Raw genomic sequence first — 16,367 nt, 5'->3', positions numbered from 1 at the left:
CTCCCTACTCAACCATTCTCCATGGTCTGGCAGAATAGAGAATGGGTGAGTGAACAATCCATCCAACTTCTTCCGCTTATCCAGGGCTGGGTCGTAGGGGCAGCAGCCCAAGCAGAGAAGCCCAGAACTCCCTCTCCCCAGCCACCACCTTAAGCTTGTCCAGGAGAACACCAAGGCGTTCCCAGGCCAGCCGAGAGATATAATCTCTCTAGCGTGTCCTGGGTCTGCCGCGGTGCCTATTCCAAGTGGGACATGCCCGGAACACCTCACCCAAGAGACGCCCAGGAGGAATCCTTGTCAGATGCCCAGATGCTGAACTTCTCACCCTATCTCTAAGGGAGAGGCCAGCCACCCTTCGGAGGAAGACTATTTCTGCCACTTGTCATAGCAAACAGGAAGGAGTGTGAGAGGCACAGTGACCTCAAATACAGAAATTAAAAACACTGTGAATACTGGTGGTTTAATGTAATGGTTTTAAAGGTTGTTGTTATAGCAAGAGTCAACTTTTACTTCTACTTCCTTCATATAAATAAGGAAGTGTGACTTATTTAAATACATTTCTGGATAGGGCTGGGCTATATCATACCGTTCACGGTAATACCAGTGTAATTTTGGGCAACGATAGGAAAATGAAATATCGCGATAGAATATGGGTAAAACGCACATGCGTAGTGCCTATGTTTACATACGCATATGGCGGCAACAGAGAATGAGAAGAGCGAAAGTGGATCGTTGAATGAAACGGATGAACCAGAATTGGTTTGTAAAAATGCTGCAACTTCAGTGGTGTCGAACTGGTTTAGCTTTCGTCCGTCAGATACACAACAAAGCACTATATTTGGTAGAGCATGCTAGCGGGCCGTCGTTATTACCGTGTTGTTTGGAAAATACAGCACACTTAAAATCGACAGTGCCCCTTATAATCCCGTGCGCCTTATGTAGGAATTCTGGTTGTGTTTACTGACCTCGAAACGATTTATGTGGTACACGGCGCTCGAAAATCTGTCAAATGTTTTAGTACGAGTTTGCTAAGCTACAAACCCACACCGCTTGATGGATTGTCGGAGCATTACGGCTATCATAGGCAGGAGCCTCGCGGAGTGATACGTACTGTGCTTCAACATAATATTACCGTATTATGTGTGTATAACCTCTTTTTAAGTTTTGTGGATATTATACATGGTTATGCTCAGGATATGTCAGCCAATTTTCACTGGAAATGCCTTTTGGTTAAACTGTCAGCAAGGAATTTGCATTTGCACTGTTAAGTTTTTATATAACTTTAATGCGCATAAAAAACAGCTGCTTGTTTAAGTGAAAATACATTGATGTTTGATTGTTTTTTGCACTAATAAAGTTGTGGAGTTGTAAAGTATTTTGTCTAGTGTCAATTATATCGTCAGTTACCGTTATCATATATTGTGATAAATATTTTTGGTCATATTGCCCTGATCTATTTCTGGACAGGAATTTGGCAAAGAGTATAATCTAAATTATGTAAGATAAGTCCTTTTTCCAAAAAAGTACAAACTGATGTTAGAAATTAAGGTAGAATTCCCCCAAATCTTGATTCTGTTCATCTGGACATTTACAATGGGAGAAATGTTTCGTCACTCATCCGAGTGATTTCTTCAGTCTCAACTGACTGCAGGTTTTCCCCTTCACCTTATACCTACTCCAGCCCGTTGGCTCTCACCAGGGGCAACTCCAGACTGAGACAGAGTCCAGCCCCCCTCCAGGAGACTGGTTCCAAAGCCCAAGCTGTGCATTGAGGTATATCCAGCTGGTACCTCTCAACCTCGTGCACTAACTCAGGTTCCTTCCCCACCAGAGAGGTGACATTCCATGTCCCAATTATCAGTCTTGGTAACCGGGGATTGGTCCACCAGGGCCTCCACTCCAGGCCACCACCCGGCACACAATGCACTCGACCCCTACGGCACCTCCTGCAGGTGGTGGGCCTGCAGGAGGATGGGTCCATGTCCCTTTTTCGGGCTGTGCCCGGCCAGGGTCAATGGATTAAGGCCCAGCCACCAGACGCTCGCTCTTGGGCACACTCCCCGGGCCTGGCTCTAGAGCAGAGCACCGGTAACCCTATCCTGGACAGGGTGAACTGTTCCCTCGATGGGCTTCTCATAGCGGTCTTCTGAATCGCTCTTTGTCTGGTCCCTCACCCAGGGACAATTTCCATGGGAGACCCTACAAGCAGGCAGAGGCCTCTGGATAACATAGCCCCTGGGATCCATGGGACGCACAAACCCCTCCACCACAATAAGGTTGCGGTTCGCGGAGGGGGGGGGGGGGGGGTTACTGGACTAGGTGAATTTATTTCCCACTCCTAATTTAACACCTCCCATGTCACATAGGTTCTAACCCTAACCCTGGAAAAGACATGCAACACCATACACGCACTACCTTATCACCACAAAGTCTATCTGGGTCCAACAATTTCAGCTTGACATGCAGTTCACTGTGAGCTTAGCTAGGAAAAACATCATTTTGAATTCATAGATTAATGGATAAAGACCTACCTCAATGGCTTTATCTGATATAAAATGGGCAGAACATATGATCTGATTTTGTTGTGACTGGATAAAATATGAGCCTTTAGGATAACTGTACCTGAGTGACAGCTTGTACACGGAGTACATCGATCCAGTCTATTGGGTTTATCAGTGTAGGTTCCATCCACGCAGGGAAAACATAAAGTATCTCTGTCCAGAGTGCAGTGAGTTTCCAATCGACTTCCTGATGAAAACAAAAACAAGTCCATTCAAAACTTACATTTTTTTAATAGGCATTTATGTTGATAAGGATCGAGCGATGATGTGGAAGTGGTTCTCTACAAGAACCAGTTCTCAATTCCCATCCTTATTCTTGATTTAGTTGGTTCATACCTGCAAGACACTTTCGACAGCATTTATCTCCTATCTCATACTGTCCTGGATGACATGAGAGACAGACGCTCCTGAGGAGTGTCATCAGAATTATCTGAGGAGACAGAAAATGTTTTAAAAAGGGTTAACTTGATCATCCAATGCTTACAGACTAGCAAAGAGCATCCAGATAAGAAGAAACAGACTTTACTTTGTATTTTTTTTATATTTTAATATTATCCGATACTCAAACAGTATTCCATCTAACTTACCCAAATTACACAACCTGATTCATTTCGAAAGGGAGAAAGATCAGTCAATTTTTTCAGGGTTTTATCTTTAATACTTTTTTAGATATTCATGTTCAAACATGGCCTCAGATTTCAATGAAAAAAAAATTGGGTCAGTGGACCATTTAAAAAAAAACAAATACAACTTTCAGACCAATTATTCTTGTTCCCAAACTTTGGATCATAAAAGTTGTATCCACACTAGAGATAGTCGGTCAGAAAAATTTGGTGATAAGAGATTACATTACCCAAAGGTTTCTGCATGTGGCGGCATTCTGTTACTGTACACTTTAATTTGACTAACAAAGAGCACAAGGAGCATCATGTCGAAGACGACAGCAACCAGCAGAGGTGTCCTTCTGAGCCAGGTAAGGTGTAACTTCCTGTAAATATTTTACCAGAAATACGGCAGCATTCACAGGTTTGCTTCTTGAAGACATCTGATCTGACAGGTTCAAAGTTTCCTTGGTCCAAAAGAAGAAAGGGTGTCCCTAAAATTTGGGATGATGGAGGTCTAACAGGAAGAACAGCTGGACAACACCTGGAAACACAGAAAATAATAATAGTTTTGAGCATCACGGAACCCTCAAAGAAACAAAGCTATGATTGAGTCTGAATCCAAAGTCCAGATCTTTATACAGTCGCGTCAAAACCTTTATTTTGTTTTTTATGCCATTCAGATGTGGACTTGTTGCAGTGTTTTGTATCATTGTGCTGCTGCCCAAGTGCTCTTGAGCCTCAGGACATAAACTGATGTGTGGACATCACAAAATCCCAGGAAAATCCAAATGTTTGTTGGCAGATGTGACCTGAACCTTTGTTTTGTTGCAGTGGTTTTTTATGTGAATACTCCATTTTTGCCCAGTCTCTTACTTACTGTTCAATCATGACCTCAAACATGAAAGGCACTGGTTCCCTTTGAAGCCCGCATCTTCAGCTTTGAATCAAAAACTGTTCCCACATATTTAAACTCTGAGCACATTCTCACTTAAATGGATATGAACTAGGGCTGCCACAAACGATTATTTTGATAGTCGACTAGTCACTGATTATTTTTGCGATTAGTCGACTAATCAGATCATGCATTCATTGGACGTACAGCGTACAGCTTATTGCACCAGCATGCATCTGCTCTTATATAACTATCATTAGCTTACAGCTTTAAGTGTTTAAGGTATGTGCTAACTAAAAATAAAGACAAGATGATAGTTTATTACATTTTAATGAAATTTGCAGATTGTTTCGGTGAAGTTTAATAAACTCCTTGCTATCTAAAATATAACGGGACACCGGAGTATATTCTCGAGCATCTCACACTTCTAATAATCAGCTGTCTGCTTGACGTTTAGTCAACTGTGTAAAAACTATAACTTTAATCTCAGCCAAACCGATTTACTCAGGAACAAATAAAATACTAAAAAAAAAAGCCAAACAATAACATTTTTAAGTTATCTAAGTGACTTATATATGATTAACCTGAGTAGCGAAAGACGGCGGTGGGTTTGAAAATAATTTGCTGGGAGTCCGGTGTTCTCACGGGCTCTAGTGAGCCTTGCCATTGAGCTATCGAGCTGGTGGGTAACAGACGTCTCCGAAAACGTCGGAGCGCTTTTGAAAATATGTGGTGTCTTGATAAACTGAGCAGATATTTGAGGTTTACACAGCTACATTCTCGCCTGAAAATATGTTAAACATTTATTTTGTGACCCAGAAAGAATAATAAGAGTAATATTAAAACTAACTAGCTGCCGCCGTTGTTGGAAACTGAGCTGGGCTGCGCTATGAATTCTGGGACACAGCTTCTTCTTCTTTGTACATGCAGTGCTGCCATCTTCTGTTTCAGTCCGTTATTACACTCTTAAATCCTACTACTTATTCCTGCATCTTTTGTGATCTTACAAAGCTTCAAACTAGGGCTGTGCGATATGACCAAAATCTCATATCCCGATATAAGAATTCTATCGTCCCGATAACGAAATAAATCACAAAAATGTAACATTTTGTGTAAATTCTGTGAATCTCGGGCAGCTCGTGTTGCGGGAAGTGTTTCCAGCTGTGCGTCATGTAGCTGGAGTCGAGTGTTTTAACCGATGCATGAAACTAGAGCTGGGCGATAGAACGATAACGATATGTATCGCGATATAACTTTTACTCGATAGAGAAATTAAGCTATCGCGATAGACCTCGCCGCTCTTGTCCTCTATAAAAAAAAAAATAAATTTAAAAAAAAAAGGTCAGCCAATCCAAATTAAGTAGCGCAGAGCCGAACCAATCACAGCCGCAGCGTCACGTCGTGTGACTTGTTACGTACAGCACAAGTGCCAAGCCGCACGTGTGTTTGTTTGGGAAGCAGCCAGCGGGTAATGGAGCCAGCGCATAATGGAGGAAATGAATGTGCCGACTAGAAAAATCAACCGAGCGTGACCGAAGAGAAAACAGATGATGGTTCCAATGCCGGAGAGATTGTCGAACGGAAGAGCCATAGAAGTTCCGTAGTGTGAAGGAGTAGCGTGCACTGTTAATTGTACTCTCTGCAGTGTTTAAATGCTTACATATACACACAGTTACTGTCCGTCCACACATACGACTCTGTTCTGCTTCTATGCCCCAGCTTTGTTTACTTTTTCCCACCGAGGCTTCTAGACTTCTGATTGGCCAACATTTCTGCACGGTTAGGAATCTAGCGCCACCTGCTGCTTTGGCATGTTCATAGCAGCGTTTTCCTTCATTTCTGCCTTTACGTGTGGACGGGATTATTTTTTAAAACGGAAAATCTCCGTTTTCAAAAATACCCGTGTACGTGTGGACGTAGCCTCAGTCTCTGACTGGAAGCGCTAATTCATCATTCGGCTTTTGTCAGACTAAAGTAACTGTTAAAACTGTTTGAAAAGCTCAGCTATACAACAAGGAGAGATTGAGAATTTCCTTTTAGTTCTCAGTTTATTTGATATTGACAAAAGTTAGTCAGTTTTGTCTGTTCTTCTGTAAAACAAACTAAGATTTATTTTTAGAATTAATACTTTATTTCTAAGTGGAATTGACAATTTAGTCTGTTTCATTTGTTCTATTTTGAAACTTAAACGCTTTAGCGGCTGCCTTTTGTGTAGTTTGCAATATTTGCCTTTATTTATCTGAAAAAGTCTCATGTTCCTTAAGTACATCTACCCTGTTGAACTTATTATGGGAAATAAATATTTAAAAACAAGCTGCTGATTATTTCACATTTTACTTGTGAGCAACGGCACATTTAAATCTTACAAATATAGTTATTTGGCTTATATCGTGATAGATATCGTTATCGCCTGAAATGAAAAAAACATATCGTGATATGAAAAAATCTCATATCGCCCAGCTCTATGTACAAATAATGTAAACATGACGGTGTATCACGAGAGATTGATATCAAACTGATCACTTGACCCATATTACGTTACTTGTTCTTCAAGTGAATCAACAAATGGAGAAATGAAAAGCCGAACAACAACAATGCTGTTTTTTTAGAGAGTCTTAGCTTACATGTGTGTTTATTTCATATTTTCTGTTGTTACCCTCCACGGCTAAATAAATCGGTTTCAGTAATGCACTGATATACAAGAATGGACATAAGGAGCTTCTTTCAAAGAAAAAACTCTGGTAAATGTTATTTTATATATTATGCTTTGTATGTTGTTCAGTATATTTCTGTGCAAAACAAGAGGAATTTCAATACACAGCAGTATATTCACAGTTTAAATCAGATATTTACATACACAAAACACAAGAACATTTTTTACTGTACAACATCAATTTAGAGTAAACTTGTTTTGTTTTGGTTAAATAAATATTGAAATATCTTTTGAATTAGTTAAATGTCAGAATAAAGAGAGACAGAGCTGTCTATTTTTTATCACTTTCATCAAATTTAGGAGTACATATACACTAAGCTTATTGTTAATTAATAAGAAAACTCCAGACGATTCCATTCTGAGCTGAAGAAGCTTCTGATAGGTTAGTAGAGTCCATGTGAGTAAATTGGTGGCACACCTGTGGATGCATATAAGGCAAAACACAGAGCCTGTTTCTTTGACATGGGAAAATCAAGAGATATCAACCAAAACACCAGGAAAAGAATCGTGGAGCTCCATAAGTGTGGCTCAGTTTTGAATACAATTTGGTGCCATTTGCAATTAAGAAATACAGACAATTTATCTCTTTACTCTTACATTTAACCAATGTGTTTTTTATATTTATCAATCTAAAAAAATAACATTTAGTCAGATTTGTTACAATTAAAATAAGTGTTTGTGTTTTGATCTGAAGAGTGTGTAAATATCTGGTTTCAACTGTATATTTGATGATGTTGGTGTTTGGCTTGACTGTCAGCACAAAGAGGGAGAGAGAGGAACAGAGAGGGAGAGAGAGGGAGATGGAGAATGAGGACAGAACAGAGAAGGAACAAGAGCAGGTGAGACACACATGTTAATCAAATGGTCGTTTGCCAAAACTCATCAGAACATGTATCTCGTACCTAGTGTTTCTTTTTATGTTTGCTATTTTTCAAATTCTATATTTATTAAGTTATGCAGGCTTGTTTGCACAACAAGGCTAAATAATTATATAAACTTTTCTGAATCTAAATAGTGTACTTTGGTAGAATTAAAAAATAAGTGTAGTGCAGGTCTATGATGATTTTGAGTGTTTTGATCCTGGTCCTGTCTTGGTTAAGTCCTAAAGTAGTCCTGTTTTAATTCCTGATCAGTTCTGGGTCTGGTTGAATTGGGGTTTAGTCCCTGTGTCTTGATACAACCCTGATTTTGTTCTGCTGCTTAACTAAAAAAAGAGTTTAAGATGTAGTGCATATGTGATATATATTTTTTCCTATATGAAGCTATTCTTTTTTTGAAAAAACTGAAAGCACAGCCTAATAAATCTCTCATTCACCCCCTCCCCCCAATCCCACATGCATACTACCCTTTAGGGCTAAGCCCCGGGTGTATCAAATGTCTGGCTCCGCCTCTGGATTCTAGGATGAAACCTTTGCAGATGTAGTCATCCCTTTTCACATTTGCACACTTTAGTTCAGGTGTGTGCACATAACAGTGTTGCCTTCAGTTTAACAGTAAACAGGTGAGAAAGCTGCTTTCATATTACAGTCTCAGAATTCATATAAACCCTTCAAATTCAACCCTTCCCACCTGTGTGTCATCATCTAGCTCTTCTGCCTCTGCTAAAACACAGTTTTACTGCAATACTTTTAGCTGATTTATTTTGTTTTGCACTTCGCACATTTTATTTGTTCTTAGGTCATTTATTGTGGAAATTCTCATGTAGGAACTATTGTACTGCATGTTGGTTCCACTGGTGCACCTGTGTAAGTACCACCGAACAGAGGCAGCAATATAACATAGCTAACATTAACAGTGCAGTGTACAATGTACATACAGTGGGGCAAAAAAGTATTTAGTCAGCCACCGATTGTGCAAGTTCCCCCACCTAAAATGATGACAGAGGTCAGTAATTTGCACCAGAGGTACACTTCAACTGTGAGAGACAGAATGTGAAAAAAAAAATCCATGAATTCACATGGTAGGATTTGTAAAGAATTTATTCGTAAATTAGGGTGGAAAATAAGTATTTGGTCACCTCAAACAAGGAAAATCTCTGGCTCTCACAGACCTGTAACGTCTTCTGTAAGAAGCTTTTCTGTCCCCCACTCGTTACCTGTATGAATGGCACCTGTTTGAACTCATCATCTGTATAAAAGACACCTGTTCACAGCCTCAAACAGTCAGACTCCAAACTCCGCCATGGCCAAGACCAAAGAGCTTTCGAAGGAAACCAGGAAAAGTATTGTAGACCTGCACCAGACTGGGAAGAGTGAATCTACAATAGGCAAGCAGCTTGGTGTGAAAAAATCAACTGTGGGAGCAATCATCAGAAAATGGAAGACATACAAGACCACTGATAATCTCCCTCGATCTGGGGCTCCACGCAAGATCTCATCCCGTGGGGTCAAAATGATCATGAGAACGGTGAGCAAAGATCCCAGAACCACACGGGGGGACCTGGTGAATGACCTGCAGAGAGCTGGGACCAAAGTAACAAAGGTCACCATCAGTAACACACTACAACGGCAGGGAATCAAATCCCGCAGTGCCAGACGTGTTCCGCTGCTGAAGCCAGTGCATGTCCAGGCCACTCTGAAGCTTGCCAGAGAGCACATGGATGATACAGCAGAGGATTGGGAGAATGTCATGTGGTCAGATGAAACCAAAGTAGAACTTTTTGGTATAAACTCAACTCGTGGTGTTTGGAGGAAGAAGAATACTGAGTTGCATCCCAAGAACACCATACCTACTGTGAAGCATGGGGGTGGAAACATCATGCTATGGGGCTGTTTTTCTGCCAAGGGGACAGGACAACTGATCCGTGTTAAGGACAGAATGAATGGGGCCATGTATCGTGAGATTTTGAGCCAAAACCTCCTTCCATCAGTGAGAACTTTGAAGATGAAACGAGGCTGGGTCTTCCAACATGACAATGATCCAAAACACACCGCCCAGGCAACAAAGGAGTGGCTCCGTAAGAAGCATTTGAAAGTCCTGGAGTGGCCTAGCCAGTCTCCAGACCTCAACCCCATAGAAAATCTGTGGCGGGAGTTGAAAGTCCGTGCTGCTCGGCGACAGCCCCAAAACATCACTGCTCTCGAGAAGATCTGCATGGAGGAATGGGCCAAAATACCAGCTACTGTGTGTGCAAACCTGGTAAAGACCTATAGTAAACGTTTGACCTCTGTTATTGCCAACAAAGGTTATGTTACAAAGTATTGAGTTGTATTTTTGTTATTGACCAAATACTTATTTTCCACCCTAATTTACGAATAAATTCTTTACAAATCCTACCATGTGGATTCATGGATTTTTCTTTCACATTCTGTCTCTCGCAGTTGAAGTGTACCTCTGGTGCAAATTACTGACCTCTGTCATCATTTTAGGTGGCGGAATTTGCACAATCGGTGGCTGACTAAATACTTTTTTGCCCCACTGTAACTAATGTCACGTAACTTTGCCTACATGTGGCCAACAGTAATGTTTTAAAGTTATGTGACATTAGTGATGTTTGTACTTTCAGCGTTAACTTGGTTTTAAAGCCTTTATTTTAAAATATACGCTGTTCAATAGTCGACCTTAATCTTACAGAGAATGTGATGATTTTATGGATAATTAAAGTCAGTCATATATCCACAAACACAACTGGCTGAAAGTCAGTGATGCTGCTCGGTTTGCAGTCCTGAATATCACGGCACAAGCAGGATTCAAAGCACTGTTAATGTTAGCTATGTTATATTGCTGCCTCTGTTCGCTGGTGTCGAGCCAAACAGACTTTAACGTGTGTTTGAACGAGCTGACGGTTCACTCGTTAAGCTGAAAGAAAGATGCTTTAATCACAGGAGTCACACATGTGTCCACTGTACCATCTGGGAACTCTTCTTGTTTAGCACTCGTAATAACACAAACACGAAATCCTCCTTCTCTTGTGCTGTTTGTAGCAGTGTATACACCTGAGACTGTCACCTGTCTGTCTGTCCTGCACACTCTCTCTTTTTCTTTCTCTCTATGATTGCTAGGCAACCTGAACAGCGCGACGAAGGCTAGACCGTCCCATTTCACAAGCCTCTCACTTCCGCACTTCTCGTACTCATAGTACGCACCGTACGTAGTACGCGTACTGCGCGTACTTCAAGCTTAAGTCAGATGGAGTTCCAGTGTTCCAAAAAGTATCTGTAAAGTGCTCATTTCTGCCTCTAAGCATGGGCCAGGTATGTTTTTAATGTTGTATAGATCTTTTTTTTTTTTTTATCTCTATTTCACCCATCTCACTATCTCATTGAATTTTATGTTGTTTCAGTTCGATGGTGGCATAGTTGGTGATGAAGGTGATGTTGTAACAATATCAACCCCAAGATTTTACAACTCATGTTAAAGCCAGTTTCATGCCATTAATTAAAAGAACTCTTTGACTTTAAGAAGACGTGGAAGTGACAGAGAGGGCAGAGCCTCACTGTTAAACTGTCTCTGATAATTTGGTGGGTTTCTGGGAGAAAGCTCTGTGAAAGTGGATCTGTTGTTGGACAGTGTGTTAGGGTCAGGGGGTTCGGACCAGTACCTGCACTATCTGAAGAGCTTTGCCTCTAAATCTTGTTGTACTGTTTGCTGCAGCTGTGATCAGCAGGGTTGGGGCGATCGTGGCTCAAGAGTTGGGAGTTCGCCTTGTAATCGGAAGGTTGCCGGTTCGAGCCCCGGCTTGGACAGTCTCGGTCGTTGTGTCCTTGGGCAAGACACCTCACCCGTTGCCTACTGGTGGTGGTCAGAGGGCCCGGTGGCGCCAGTGTCCGGCAGCCTCGCCTCTGTCAGTGCGCCCCAGGGTGGCTGTGGCTACAATGTAGCTTGCCATCACCAGTGTGTGAATGTGTGTGTGAATGGGTGGATGACTGGATATGTAAAGCGCTTTGGGGTCCTTAGGGACTAGTAAAGCGCTATATAAATACAGGCCATTTAGGCCATTTACATGATGCAGGACAGTGTGTAGCAGGACAGGAGACACTAATGGAGGTTCAAGAGTCTTTCAGAGGTGATGAACAAAAAAAAAAAAAGAGGTAATGAACATGATTCGGATCATAAAGAGTGAAGCGGGTCACTCAGGTGAAGGTGGTTTCTCTTTCAGCTCTCTTTATAGGTTACAGCAGCACCACACAGCTACATCACCTTGACACTACTGTAAATCTCCCAGAGTACAGATTACAGTTACATTCAATGAAAGCTGAGCATCGGCTTTAACAACAGTATTGTGCAGGGTGGAAGAGTGTTGAGCTTCAGCTCTACAATAACCTGCAGTGTCCTACCAAGAAGTCTTTAACCCTTTCACGCAGAGTGGTCACTACAGTGGACAGCTATTCAAAGGCTGTTTTCTTGTATTTGTGTCAGTGTTGATGGTATACTTGCACATAAACCACTACACTGGACACTGATGTGTCACTCCATACCCTGCCACCCACTGGTCAGTATGTTTCCACCTAAGTGGACATGTAAAAACCTCTTTGAAAAGTACATGTTTAAAAATGAAGTTCAAAAATCTTTTTTTTATGCCTAAAGAAGAATAAAGATACTTAAGAAAAAAAAATCCTGATTGAGGTTGTCATAATTCATTCATGAAAGGGTTAATTTTGAAAATATTTCACAAACAACCAGTGGGAATATCAGGGACTTTCCCGGCTGATAAATACTTTCAGTTTCACTCTGACTTTTTTCTTACGTAAGCTTTTGCTTAAAGTGCTTGTCATATATTGACAGCTAGAACTACTTACAGCTTCTTCTGCAACACGTTTGCAAATTTCTCATGCCACAAACAGCCTTGACACCTGTACAACAGCATTTTACGGCAGAAGCTGGGGCACATTTGCAAATGTGTGACAACTGCAACTTGTGCAGAACTTGAGATATACTAACGTAGGGCTGAAGGAATGTTTGTCAGATCATGTGTAGACTGTGGTTGGAAGAATCATCTACAAGATAAGAACTCTAAATGTGCCTTTAACTTTAATCTCATTATTGATAAAACACTAAATGTTCCAAACCACTAGTTTCAATAAGAAAGTCGTCTCTGAGGGCAGAACTCTGCTGCTCAGCAAGTCTTACCTGTCTGACCTGTGTGATCAGTCTTTGTGTGGAAAACAAAACTTATTAGATCCACTAATCTCTACTTCTCAACTATTGTAATATTGATTACATTTGATTGTGGTTTTCTTGATAAAACTTACAAGATCACTGTTTTTTTAGTATTGTAGGGTCTACCTTAAAATATGAGGTGACTGCTGTTGTGATTTGGCACAAATAAAATTGTATTAAACTGAATCAAAAAACACTCAAAAGTTTTACCTTTGTGAGGAATTTTATCTCACATCACACATCCTCTCATTTAGGCGTCCTGAAGTTTATCTTCTTTGTAGGTGCAGAATTTAAATTTTCCAGCTTCCATCAGCGAGCTAATGAACAAAACAAAAAACATTATTACCTTAATGACATTGTCATAACAAGTTGCATGTTAATGATAATAAATTGACTTCACAGCCCACATCTCATCAGTGGGCTGGTTTCAGTCATTGTGCAAATGTACTGTTTATAAGGTTAAGGAAACCTGCAGTCACCTGAGACTGACGACGTCACTTGGATGAGTGACGAAACGTTTCTCCCATTGAAAACGTCCAGATGAACAGAATCAACCTTTTGGGGAATACTATCTTAATTTATAACATCAGTTTGTACTTTTTGGAAAAAGGACTCATCTTATGCTATTTAGATTTTACTCTTTGGCAAACTCCCCATCCAAAAATGTTTTTAAATAAATCACACTTCCTTATTTAAATGAAGGAAGTAGAAGAAAAAGTTTCCTCTTTCTGTAACAACAACCTTTAAAACCATTACTTTAAACCATCAGTATTTATGGATTAGAGTGATTAAAAATATTTAAAGCTTCTTCTTCTCTGAGGTTGTAATGTTACATTAATCTGGTTTTCCAGTCTGTATTCAGTGTTATGGAAGAACTCCATGCTCAGCAGAAATCCTGCACTTTTACAAATATCAACAGTAAGTGTGTCCCCCTGCTGAGTCCTCACACATCATCACTGAAGCTCCCCATCCCCACACTTCCCATGCCCACTCATCTCTCAGTCCTTCTGACTCCTGACTTGCTGACTCCTTTGCCACGTGGTGCGAGCAGAATCATCTGCAGCTCAACATAACAAAGACCAAGGAATTGATTGTGGACTTTAGGTAGACCAGGAAAACTTTGACCCCTGGTTTCAATCCAGAGAGTTGATGTGGACGTTGTGGAGGACTATAAATACCTTGGAGTACACATAGCTAATGAACCGGATTGGGTTAAAAAAAACAACTGCACTTTACAGGGCCAGAGTCATCTCTGAGGTCTTTTAACATCTTTCAGACAATGCTCAGGTTTTTTATAAGTCTGTTGTGGCCTGTGCTCTCCTCTTTGCTGTTGCATGTTGGGACAGCAGGTTGAGGGTCACAGATGCCAACAGACTCAATAAATTGATCACAAGACCAGTAATGTTGTGGGGGGTGAGCTGGACAACCTCAGGGTGGTAGTGGAGAGGCGGAGAGTGCCTGTGGTTATGTCTTTACAGCTCCTCCATCTAATGCACAGTAACCACTGCAATAGTTACACCCTTTTGCACATGCTCTACAGATCAGAGGGACACCACAGTGTTAACCAGATATATTTGTGTAATATAGTGGGATATTTATAATTAGATCTATTTAGATCTATTTTGTACCTTTGTAATTAATTGTATTATTTAATTCAGTTAAATAAAGTATTCTGATTTTGATTCTGAATCAAGAACAAGACTAAATACACTGATTCAGTAAGCAAACCTGGACCTCAGGATATTTAAATAAGCATCAGCACTCCTACAAATTCAATTAGTCATAGATTTTAGTCATTTAAAAAGTGGGATAACTATTTAATAAAATAAATGTGTGTATGTACTGTACTGCCAGGCCGGAACTCATTACAGGTTCCCACCCTTGGCCCATGTACCTGCGATCTATTCGTCTCCTGCTGCTCATTAACTTGATTTTAAGTGTGCCTTATAGTGTGGAAAATACGGTACACAGAAATATAAAAGAAACAAACTAGAAACTTAAAAAAAGAAAATGAAAGCACAGATAAGCATCTGCTTTTAAAATGACTGAATGATATCAAGTCATTTTGACATGTTAACAACATCACAAGGTAAAAGCCTCAATCAAGTTCTTGCAGGTTGTCTTATATCTGTCTTTTATTTACACATGAAACATTTATTTTTTAAAGAAATTTGGCCAATAGGACAGCTGAAATTGCAACACCCATCTATTCTCTTCTGCTTATCACTATCAGGATTGTGGGGGGCTAACCACCACGCCACCCTGAGATATTTCAACATATGCAAGATAATACTTCTGTGAAGACAATTCATGTGGCAAACAAGGACTGGATTGATTATAATGTCGATTCAATAATGCAGAGTAATACAGATATTTGCAGTCAGGTCATTTCTTTCTTTTACATATAACCCTGTCTTTTTCCCTTCAGGCTTAGAGGGAACATTCTCTGCCTGGTGATGTATGGTCCTGATTACTCCAGGTTTGTGTTCTAGAGGTTGGAAGGAGTTGGTCACTCTTTCGAGTATGCCAATGTTCACATTTTGGACAGAGAGGACAGATGGTTTGAAAGAGGACTAAAAGAAGGCATCTATGTCCACTGTGAACGACCATCTTTGAACAGAGGCGGGGGTTTACGACACCAACTGTCTGCCATCTATAATCCAGTTTTGAGATCCCTTCCCAGACACCTTAAGGCCCACTCACATCCAGGGCCATCTGACCGCAGGAAATCAAATAATAGGGTGGGGCTAGGTTTCACAATGAGCTCACACAAAACCTTCCAGACACTTAATTTTAATCTCTTCAAGTCTAAACAGATTTACTAGCACTGACACAAACAGACAGGTCTGACCCGTTTCAGTGTTTGGATATCACTCTAACCCTCCACAGTCCACTGGTTTATACAGGCTCTGGTATCACATGATCAGAGCAGCAGTTCAAACAGCACAGTAGTATACAGCACAGTAGTATACAACACTACTGTGTCCACATTAGTACTCACCGAGTAGGTTAGAAGCTGTATTTGGGAAGCTGTAAATCAGCGGTATCCAGGAAGAGAAGATCTGGGAGAATCCAAGCCTGTTTTTCCACTGTTACTGTACTGACACCGCTTTGTATCCAGATCTTTTTCTATTCTACAGACTACAGCAGCACAACCCACATAGCTACACTCTACTTTTAATGCAGGAATCCCAACTATATCACAAGTAAATTAGGACTAACAGTGTGAAACCTTCACACTGCCAGCTACACAGAGTTTCTAAAGGGCGATAAAGGAGGAGGAGGGAGGAGCTAAAGAGCTCTGTCTGTGGTAAACAGTCCGCTGATCTCTGCCTTAGATTGAATTATTTCTCATGTTTTTGCAATGAATTCTCTTTTAAATTTGACAAACAGAGGGCATAGTAGTGTAACTTATCTTATATTTATGTCCTTCGAGTTACCAATGAAGATGTTAAATACTGTGTAAAGTGATGAGTGGCAGACTATATCATAACACT

General features: G+C 40.6%; 1 protein-coding gene across 1 annotated transcript in view; it reads right to left on the bottom strand.

Moving 5' to 3' along the window:
* LOC309700548 (tumor necrosis factor receptor superfamily member 14-like) overlaps positions 1-16,150 on the bottom strand; it is a gene marked incomplete at its 3' end in the record, with an annotated part of 137,911 nt that extends 121,761 nt beyond the window's left edge. The window contains exons 1-3 of the mRNA XM_082524147.1: positions 15,872-16,150; positions 13,081-13,187; positions 3,565-3,707 (exon numbers count right to left, since the gene is read on the bottom strand). The remainder of the gene's footprint in view (positions 1-3,564; positions 3,708-13,080; positions 13,188-15,871) is intronic.
* Between the last annotated feature and the right edge of the window lie 217 nt (positions 16,151-16,367).

This window comes from Aulonocara stuartgranti, assembly GCF_965226115.1.
Source record: "Aulonocara stuartgranti genome assembly, chromosome: 23".
Lineage (NCBI taxonomy): Eukaryota > Metazoa > Chordata > Actinopteri > Cichliformes > Cichlidae > Aulonocara > Aulonocara stuartgranti.
The sequence above is the reverse complement of the archived record's forward strand: the minus strand, read 5'-3'. Positions and strand labels throughout refer to the sequence as shown.